This window comes from Sturnira hondurensis, unplaced genomic scaffold (genome assembly GCF_014824575.4).
Source record: "Sturnira hondurensis isolate 20B ecotype Veracruz unplaced genomic scaffold, ASM1482457v3 Scaffold0004089, whole genome shotgun sequence".
NCBI lineage: Eukaryota > Metazoa > Chordata > Mammalia > Chiroptera > Phyllostomidae > Sturnira > Sturnira hondurensis.
The window spans coordinates 546,431-557,036 of NW_028076720.1; the positions used below are offsets into that span (position 1 = coordinate 546,431).

Consider the following 10,606-nt stretch of genomic DNA (forward strand, 5'->3'; position numbering starts at 1 on the left):
ATAGGTTCCTCAAGGAACGTGAATCAACTCATGGGGTTGAGGAACCCCTCAAGTCATGGGGTTCCTCAAGGAAGGGCCAGGTAGGAAATATTTTTCAATCTGCTTTCTTATTACCCTAGCTTTTCACTGCCCATGCAAAAGGCTGGGAATTTCCTTTTGGAGCTTATCTTTTTGTCAAATATAATACACTGTTTTTCCAGATAGTAATAGAAATTATTTTGTTGCTTACCTTTACAAGGCTTGTGTGGTTGAGGAAGAGTATCCCGGAAGCTGTACCAGATTGAAACTGAGCAAAGGCTCTGTTGGAAAAATAGTCATTACCTATATTTACCCTAGGGAATATACAAGTCTTACTCTTTCTTTTCTGGGTCTCTCAGCTGGGCCTACACAATAGCGCTTGACTTTGTTCCTTGCCAGCCCAACATTGGCCAGGCATTAGGCTTCCCAGAAAAATTCACGTCCTTCAAGTTTCAGAAACATGACAGAGACCATTCTCAGGGTGGCATCACCTATGATCAGGAAATGAGAACTCTTGAGTTACTGCAAAACCAGCCCCGTGGATTGAAATCAGAGTTTGAGATGTCAAACTTTGGCCCTCTTCTTCCCCACCTCCTACCCCCCACCACCCACCCCACAGCTATTTCCATTGCTCCTTTGGCCAAGCTAAGAGAAATGACCTCCCAGAAAGTGACAATCATCTCCAGGATAGAAGTAGGCTTTTCTGAGCTATCGTTTTCCTTTTATAGTATGAATCTGTATTCTGTTGTTTTGATTTTCTTTTAAAACAGTGGGCCTTAGTAGTCATTCACTAGAATTTCTACTCCAGTGTTCCTGTTTTGTATATTGAGTCAGATTTTAAGTTGCTTTTCACCATTGGGTTGTTTTGAGGCGATGGCTGGCTATTCAACACTGAAACAATTGATTCTGAGCCAATTAACTATAGTTTACAGTTAAGTCAATTCACCCTTTCATTGTACTGTTTCAAGACAACTTAAAAAATTAATGCTTTACTGTACCAGGAATCTTCTGGGAGAGGGTAATCTATTAGAATGTATCTACATTGTTACTTTCTCAATTATTATCCACTTAACCATATTTTTTTCTAAAATATAAAACAAATTTAGAACCTGAAGGTAAGGTAGCAGTTCCAGTTTGTCTCATAAAATAGTTGATTAAGAGTTAGTTTTAATCACAGATAGTGCCAATGTGCCAAAAAAAGTAATGCTAACAGCCATAGTCATGGGGTTTTTTACTTCCAATGAGGGCATGTATGATACTCGGTCTTTTCAGGTCCCCCCACTTGCCCTCGCCCCTGGATCTGATGAAAGAATGCCCCAGAGATTGACTCTTAAATAATTAAACCCCAAGTGACCAATCTGAGGATTGTAGGGAGAAGGGGAAGGGGTGTTTGGAGTGGGACACTGGCTCTGCTCCTAATTACAAACCAGAAGACAAACAGGATGTTGATTCGCATGTAAAAATCTCAAGCCCTGGCCTCCTCGATAGGATTCATGAAAGCACACCTGGCAGATAATCCTAGGGCTGAAGCCAAGTGTTGGCCTGGTGAAGATTCCCTACTGGGCATTTCACTAGTGTTGATGGAGCACCTGGGCAGGCAGAAGGTGGTGCTTGGACAGGGGTTGGGTGGGGAGATGGAAAGGGGAGGAGTTGCGGGAAGACCTGGAACCTTTCAGGAACCTGATGGGTTTGGAGTTCACTGGGACAATGCCTGTGGCTTGCTGTTAAATGCAGGTTCTGGTGGGGAGGTCAGCTGGGGAAGTGGTGCAGGGGAGGTGGAGTTACAGGACATTTCCTTGAGTATTTTTTAATAAGTCAACAGATAGGTTGTTAGGGGAGGATGGGAAGCTGGGTTTCAAATGGTCCCCCCTCCCCTAAGTCTTCACATTCCCTGTCTCAGGACTGAGCCTGGGATCCATTCCCATCTCCCAAGCCCCCAAACCCTTGCCCTCTTGTCTCAAGTTCTGACTCTGGGCCCATTGCTACCATGAGGTTCTCTTTGTAGACAGTGCGAGTGCGAATTCTCTTTTCCTGCATCAGGGCTGGGTCTGAGTCTGTTACTCACTTCACCTGTCCTGGGTCATTTTTCTCTGCCATGTTCCCTTAGGGGCCGGCAAGCTGCAGTACTCCTTCCCGGAAGTGTTTCCTAAATGCTTGACCTGTGATTCATTTTGATTGTCTCTGTACTCTGTGGTACCTGGCCCCTAGGTATCGTTGAACAGGTTAGACTTTGTTTAGAGCTGAATCAGCCCTCCTGTCAGTGTGGAGAGGCTTTCAGAGTTTAAGGGCAACAGGAAATGCTACTTGGTGGGTAACCACCCAGATGAAGTAGGATTTGAGGGTGTTTGGTCTCTGCCACTGAGCCAGGCCTGGAGAAGACTGAGGGTGGCCCATTTGCGTTTGTCCTCTGACAGGGCTGTTTTCCTGGCTTCAGCATTGCGGAGTCATTGGCGGCAGATGGGTCTTTGAGGAGTGGGGCCAGAGGGGAAGTTCTGCTGACATGCCCCTTGCAGTTCTTTGCTTGTGCTCACTGCAGGTGTAGTTGGTGTTGGCAAGTCTCGGGACCGGAAAGGTAGTGAAAGGAATTTTATAGACACGGCTAAAGGGCTAAGTGACGGGGCTGTGGGGTGGAAGTATGAAGTTTTAAGCCACTTGGCAAGAGAAGTGGGGGTTATTTTGAGTGGAAATGGCACATTGGGTTTCGTGCAATGAACTCAGGTGAAGGGCCGACGTGCTGAGCTGCTGCAAGTGCCTCGTGCACTCAGGAGGGCCGCAGCAGCCTGTCTGAAGCCACGAGTGGGTGTTAGTTCACACTTTGCCTGAGGATGTGGCTCAGGGTATGTTCTTAGCACCGACCACACATCACGGTTTGTTCAGGACCTGAAGAAACGGTCCCCTTGCATGCGGGCTGCCAACCCTTTCCTCCACTAGTACAGCAGTACTTGCTGCCAGTGAACGCTGAGGTCACTCCTCACTAGGTACCTCTCTTGAGGGCTCTTCTACCGGAGCCTGCCCGAGAGCCCACGTGGAAAAGTCCTAAGAAAGAGTGAGAAGAGCTGGCTTCAGGGCATCAGCCCCCAGGCCACCAGCTGTCCTGCCCTCAGTCCTCTGAGGGTGGCCCTGGAGGAAGTGGTGTCGGCTGCAGGGCAGTTCCTCTTTCTGCCAAATGCACACGCACCCTCCCGCTGCTCTTCTCCAGCAGGACAGTGACTGGTCTTGGTTTAGAGCCAGAGTCAGAACACGGTGGTCTGGCTGATTTTGCAAAGACAGTTGTAGGGACACAGATGCCCGCCTGTGCCAGGTCATCAGTGATTGCTCTCACCTGTGAGTGGGTGCTCACGGCTCCTTCCCCGGGACTCTCCAGGTGAGCAGTCCCTGCGCCAGCAGTCTTTCAAGTCCTCTAAAGGAGCTGGTGCTTGGCGCCAAGGGGGGGTCAGTGTGGCCAGGGTGCCAGCAGGCCACCCTGGGCACCAGTGCTCTCACCAGGCCTTTACTGGGAAGCGCTCCCCACACCACAGAGCACGCACAACATTCCAGTTTGGAGTTGGTGGGATGTGGTTATTGGGTGGCTAGGAGCATTTTCCCAGTTGGCACTCTGGGCCTGACTTTGACTCCACCCACAACTGACCTGGCTGTGTGCCTCTCTGAGTCACAGGGGCACTGTGAGCCGAAAGGAAGATGATGAATGGAACACCTGCCCCACCCAGTGCTTGGTGCTGGGTTATCGTGGTCAGTAGTGTTGGCTCTCGGCAGTCTTTATTTTACTTTGGTACTTTATTTTTAGAAAGAGTATAGCAAGAATACTTCCCCTGAACCCCATGGTGTGTTTTTTGTTATTGCTTCTCTCCTACACATAGCCACTGGCTCACCAGCTCACCCAAACCTCGAGGTGCCTGCCCCCAGTCTTCCTTACTTCCCCGGCTGCTGCTTCCTGCTCCACTCCCAGGCCCCGGCTGGTCTTAAGACAGGCCCTGGAGAGCCAGCTCCCACCGTGGGCACCGGAGCCTGTGCCCCTGGGAGGGGCACAGCTTCCTGTGCAGCCCCTGAAGTTTCTTGCAAGGAATCGGATGCCTTGGACCTGGAGAACACTGCCCCAGAGTGCACATGCCATTGTCGTGTGTGTTGGGATGGGCTTGAGGCACCTAAGTGAGGGACGCACCAACTGCCTCTCCCGGTCCCAGCAGGCTCTCGTTTCCTCAGCATTGGGCCTCCAGGATCTTGGCCTGCTTTTCCAAGTCAGCTTGGGTGGATGGGGATGGTTCTGGAAGGGTGAGCTGGGCCAGCCACTCATTGCCGATAGGTAGTCTAAGGACGGCTTTTCAAAATGGGAGATGGAGGGGTTCTGAGTGCCAGGCAGTCCTCAGGGAGAAGGGGTTAGGAAGCAGAGGAGGTGCGAGCCTGCCCTTCAGCCCCAGAGCCAAGAAAGGGTGGCCCCTGCGCTGATCTGCTAGCAGAGCCCAGCACAGGAAGAGAGCAGAGGCCACCTGGGAGCCAGCAGGGTGGTGGCTGAGGACACAGCTGGCGGTGAGGGCTCGGGTGCCCGGAGGGAACAGTGGGCCACATGCAAACCCCTGGCCAGTGTCCTGGCTGGGGTGTCCCGGTCCCCAGGGGGCTGGAGACTGGCCCTGAGGAGGCCTCACCCCAAGGCTGGCAGAGCCCCAGAGTGTGTGCAGCTGGGAACACTGGGTTCTTCCAGCTGAGACCTCTGCCCTGGGGTCATGGTTCTCACCTGCTCCCTTCTCTAGTTGATTTTCTAATGCCGGCAGTTTTATGGTAAACACCCACACTCACACCACTGAGATAAGCAGTGGGACATCTGTCGTCAGGGATTTGTGTGCAGGTGTTCTGTACCTGTGATGTCTCTAGGGAAGGAAGTACCTGAGAAAACGGGGCAGATGGGTGTCCCCTTGCCTTGTGAGGTGAATGTTCATAACAGATGTGACCCGGGCAGGTGGCACTGGAGCTTGCAGCTTCACCTCAGCATTCTGCTGACGACTGGTCCCCGCTCAGGCGGCCTTCTCTAAGTGGGTCTGGTCCTACCGAACAGACAGGGCCTGTGAACCAAGTCCGCTGTGCCCTGCCCTGGGGGGAACCCCCCAGGTGAGTCTGAGGCCCCTTTGTTCCAGGAGAAGCCTCAGGAGCCTCCTGGGTGGGGGCTTCTGCTGCTGGTGAGCCTCATTTGAGTCGCCTGTGTCATGCTAAATTCTGGGTTCCTAAGCAACAATAGTGGTTTTTAATGATTTTTATTTGAGCTTTACTGTATTTTTCCCATTACCATTTAGTCCCCTTACACCCCTCCCCCGCTCCCCGGCAATCACCACCTTGTTGTCCCTGCGTCGTCCTCTTTCCTTTTCTCTCAGTCCCTCCACCATCCCACAAGCCATCGCCTGCTTTCCATCTGTGAGTCTGTCCCTGTTTGGCTAAGCTGCAGTACTTTGAATGGTGTCCATCTGGGGCTGGGGAGCCAGGCTGGCGGTCAGGCCCTGACGTCTCAGGGGGTTTGTTTCCACGGAGGTGGCCGGGGCAGGGCCGAGGGTCAGAATAGACCCCGAGCCCTGGCACATGCATCCCGTCTCTGCCCAGAGCCCTTGCCTTTCTTTTGTTGCCCGAGTGGGCTGGAAGGTTTCAGATCTCTGGGTGCACACAGGGTGTCATGGGGCCTCCTGTCAGTAAAACGAAGTCAGAACCAGCTGGCACTCCTGTACGTGTGCCGCGTGGTTGTTGTGTGAGGTCGCGGTGCAGCTCTGTGCATCTGGTGCCTGGGACAAGCCTCTGGTCTCTGGGCCTCCACGTCCTCATTTGTAGTTGATGATGTCTCCCACCTCTTCCAGGTCGAGTATTTGAGAAACTGCAGAAGACAGCAGAAGACAGGGCAGAAGTGAAGGTTTTGTGTGCAAATTCAAACAGATAATTTCAGAATAAAAAGTGAGTGTTTCCAGTTAGGTTGACTGCAAACATTTGTGTGCAGAAAACCCTGTGCTTTTGCACATAGATTTCAGTGGGAGAATCTGGCAGAGAGTGTGTCTCACATTTAACTCAGGATGCACAGCCCCCTTAATTTCAATGTCCAGTGGCCATCCCTGTTCGCTGCAACCAAGCAGTGGTCCTGTCCATTTCCTAGTGATGGAAAGGAGCCAAGTGCATACGCCCTGTAATATAAACCCAGGAGGCGGAGTGGGACCTGGCAACAGAATTATTTTGTTTAGAATCTTGCAGGAGAGCCTGACGTTGTCAAGCCCTGTCCCTTGCCATTTTCAAGACCACGCAGTTGTGTCAAAGTGGCAGCCCTGAGGGACAAGTGGGCCCCAATTTGTCCATGATGCTTGGCTGGGTGTTGCATTCAATTCTGCCTTTACTTACTGCCTCCCAGTAAGGGCCGGTGTTACTGCTGGGCAGGCAGTGTGGGTAGGGAACCTCGGTCCGGGGCTGTTGGAGTGGCCTGGGTGCCTTGCTGGTCCTCAGAGCATCACTGGGCAGGCTCAGAGGAGTGACAGGGTGGGACTCACTCAGTGGTTCCCAGTCAGGGCTGTCTGCTCCTCCTCCCTCAGTTTTGGGAACCCAGGTCAGGGGTCTCCTGAGACAGCAGTGACATGGGCTCCACCCTGCCTTTGCCCACCCCTTGACTCTTGAGAAGTGACTGCAGACACTGCTCCAGACTGTGGCCAAGGCCTCATCTCTGTGTCCTGGTGGCTGCCCTGCTCAGGCCCAGCAGCCCCATGGCCCAGGCTCATGAATGAAGGACTTAACTTCTCCAGGAGACCAGCGGCTAGACTGGATTTCCACGAACACACCAGAAAATAGGACCACTGCTTTGCCACCAGCAGGACAGGGATGGCAACTGGAGACTTGAAATTAAGAGGGCTGGGTGTCTTAAGCTAAATACAGGATAGTCTCTCTGTCAGATTTCCTCAATGAGGCCCTGGCTGGTGTAGCTCAGTGGATTGAGCACAGGCCTGCCAACCACACGATCATGGTTCGATTCCCAGTCAGGACACATGCCTGGGTTGCAGGCCAGTTCCCAGTGGGGGACACACGAAAGGCAACCATACATTGATACTTCTCTCCCTCTCTCCTTCCCTTCTCCTCTACAGATAAATAAATAAAATCTTTAAAAATACATATATATATATATTTTATTGATTATGCCATTACAGTTGTCTCATTTCCCCCCTTCATTCCCCTCCACCCTGCACACTCCCACCCCCCTCGTTCCCCCCTTTAGTTTATGTCCATGTGTCACAAGTCCTTCAGCTTCTACATTTTCCATACTATTTTTGCCTCCCCTCCCGTCTATTTTCNTTCTGTTGCCAGGTCCCACTCCGCCTCCTGGGTTTATATTACAGGGCGTATGCACTTGGCTCCTTTCCATCACTAGGAAATGGACAGGACCACTGCTTGGTTGCAGCGAACAGGGATGGCCACTGGACATTGAAATTAAGGGGGCTGTGCATCCTGAGTTAAATGTGAGACACACTCTCTGCCAGATTCTCCCACTGAAATCTATGTGCAAAAGCACAGGGTTTTCTGCACACAAATGTTTGCAGTCAACCTAACTGGAAACACTCACTTTTTATTCTGAAATTATCTGTTTGAATTTGCACACAAAACCTTCACTTCTGCCCTGTCTTCTGCTGTCTTCTGCAGTTTCTCAAATACTCGACCTGGAAGAGGTGGGAGACATCATCAACTACAAATGAGGACGTGGAGGCCCAGAGACCAGAGGCTTGTCCCAGGCACCAGATGCACAGAGCTGCACCGCGACCTCACACAACAACCACGCGGCACACGTACAGGAGTGCCAGCTGGTTCTGACTTCGTTTTACTGACAGGAGGCCCCATGACACCCTGTGTGCACCCAGAGATCTGAAACCTTCCAGCCCACTCGGGCAACAAAAGAAAGGCAAGGGCTCTGGGCAGAGACGGGATGCATGTGCCAGGGCTCGGGGTCTATTCTGACCCTCGGCCCTGCCCCGGCCACCTCCGTGGAAACAAACCCCCTGAGACGTCAGGGCCTGACCGCCAGCCTGGCTCCCCAGCCCCAGATGGACACCATTCAAAGTACTGCAGCTTAGCCAAACAGGGACAGACTCACAGATGGAAAGCAGGCGATGGCTTGTGGGATGGTGGAGGGACTGAGAGAAAAGGAAAGAGGACGACGCAGGGACAACAAGGTGGTGATTGCCGGGGAGCGGGGGAGGGGTGTAAGGGGACTAAATGGTAATGGGAAAAATACAGTAAAGCTCAAATAAAAATCATTAAAAACCACTATTGTTGCTTAGGAACCCAGAATTTAGCATGACACAGGCGACTCAAATGAGGCTCACCAGCAGCAGAAGCCCCCACCCAGGAGGCTCCTGAGGCTTCTCCTGGAACAAAGGGGCCTCAGACTCACCTGGGGGGTTCCCCCCAGGGCAGGGCACAGCGGACTTGGTTCACAGGCCCTGTCTGTTCGGTAGGACCAGACCCACTTAGAGAAGGCCGCCTGAGCGGGGACCAGTCGTCAGCAGAATGCTGAGGTGAAGCTGCAAGCTCCAGTGCCACCTGCCCGGGTCACATCTGTTATGAACATTCACCTCACAAGGCAAGGGGACACCCATCTGCCCCGTTTTCTCAGGTACTTCCTTCCCTAGAGACATCACAGGTACAGAACACCTGCACACAAATCCCTGACGACAGATGTCCCACTGCTTATCTCAGTGGTGTGAGTGTGGGTGTTTACCATAAAACTGCCGGCATTAGAAAATCAACTAGAGAAGGGAGCAGGTGAGAACCATGACCCCAGGGCAGAGGTCTCAGCTGGAAGAACCCAGTGTTCCCAGCTGCACACACTCTGGGGCTCTGCCAGCCTTGGGGTGAGGCCTCCTCAGGGCCAGTCTCCAGCCCCCTGGGGACCGGGACACCCCAGCCAGGACACTGGCCAGGGGTTTGCATGTGGCCCACTGTTCCCTCCGGGCACCCGAGCCCTCACCGCCAGCTGTGTCCTCAGCCACCACCCTGCTGGCTCCCAGGTGGCCTCTGCTCTCTTCCTGTGCTGGGCTCTGCTAGCAGATCAGCGCAGGGGCCACCCTTTCTTGGCTCTGGGGCTGAAGGGCAGGCTCGCACCTCCTCTGCTTCCTAACCCCTTCTCCCTGAGGACTGCCTGGCACTCAGAACCCCTCCATCTCCCATTTTGAAAAGCCGTCCTTAGACTACCTATCGGCAATGAGTGGCTGGCCCAGCTCACCCTTCCAGAACCATCCCCATCCACCCAAGCTGACTTGGAAAAGCAGGCCAAGATCCTGGAGGCCCAATGCTGAGGAAACGAGAGCCTGCTGGGACCGGGAGAGGCAGTTGGTGCGTCCCTCACTTAGGTGCCTCAAGCCCATCCCAACACACACGACAATGGCATGTGCACTCTGGGGCAGTGTTCTCCAGGTCCAAGGCATCCGATTCCTTGCAAGAAACTTCAGGGGCTGCACAGGAAGCTGTGCCCCTCCCAGGGGCACAGGCTCCGGTGCCCACGGTGGGAGCTGGCTCTCCAGGGCCTGTCTTAAGACCAGCCGGGGCCTGGGAGTGGAGCAGGAAGCAGCAGCCGGGGAAGTAAGGAAGACTGGGGGCAGGCACCTCGAGGTTTGGGTGAGCTGGTGAGCCAGTGGCTATGTGTAGGAGAGAAGCAATAACAAAAAACACACCATGGGGTTCAGGGGAAGTATTCTTGCTATACTCTTTCTAAAAATAAAGTACCAAAGTAAAATAAAGACTGCCGAGAGCCAACACTACTGACCACGATAACCCAGCACCAAGCACTGGGTGGGGCAGGTGTTCCATTCATCATCTTCCTTTCGGCTCACAGTGCCCCTGTGACTCAGAGAGGCACACAGCCAGGTCAGTTGTGGGTGGAGTCAAAGTCAGGCCCAGAGTGCCAACTGGGAAAATGCTCCTAGCCACCCAATAACCACATCCCACCAACTCCAAACTGGAATGTTGTGCGTGCTCTGTGGTGTGGGGAGCGCTTCCCAGTAAAGGCCTGGTGAGAGCACTGGTGCCCAGGGTGGCCTGCTGGCACCCTGGCCACACTGACCCCCCCTTGGCGCCAAGCACCAGCTCCTTTAGAGGACTTGAAAGACTGCTGGCGCAGGGACTGCTCACCTGGAGAGTCCCGGGGAAGGAGCCGTGAGCACCCACTCACAGGTGAGAGCAATCACTGATGACCTGGCACAGGCGGGCATCTGTGTCCCTACAACTGTCTTTGCAAAATCAGCCAGACCACCGTGTTCTGACTCTGGCTCTAAACCAAGACCAGTCACTGTCCTGCTGGAGAAGAGCAGCGGGAGGGTGCGTGTGCATTTGGCAGAAAGAGGAACTGCCCTGCAGCCGACGCCACTTCCTCCAGGGCCACCCTCAGAGGACTGAGGGCAGGACAGCTGGTGGCCTGGGGGCTGATGCCCTGAAGCCAGTTCTTCTCACTCTTTCTTAGGACTTTTCCACGTGGGCTCTCGGGCAGGCTCGGGTAGAAGAGCCCTCAAGAGAGGCAGCTTGTGAGGAGTGACCTCAGCGTTCACTGGCAGCAAGTACTGCTGTACTAGTGGAGGAAAGGGTTGGCAGCCCG

The 10,606-nt window shown here is 53.4% G+C and overlaps 2 long non-coding RNA genes across 2 annotated transcripts; one reads left to right on the plus strand and one right to left on the minus strand.

Annotated features, from left to right (window-relative positions):
* Positions 1-3,795: 3,795 nt before the first annotated feature.
* On the minus strand, positions 3,796-6,667 carry LOC118985109 (uncharacterized). The gene is made up of 2 exons (XR_005066057.1): positions 4,097-6,667; positions 3,796-3,989 (listed from the first exon to the last, which is right to left on the minus strand). It is a non-coding gene; the product is annotated as an uncharacterized LOC118985109 (long non-coding RNA).
* Positions 6,668-7,662: 995 nt separating this feature from the next.
* On the plus strand, positions 7,663-9,733 carry LOC118985110 (uncharacterized). The gene is made up of 2 exons (XR_005066058.1): positions 7,663-9,432; positions 9,540-9,733. It is a non-coding gene; the product is annotated as an uncharacterized LOC118985110 (long non-coding RNA).
* The last annotated feature ends 873 nt before the right edge of the window (positions 9,734-10,606 follow it).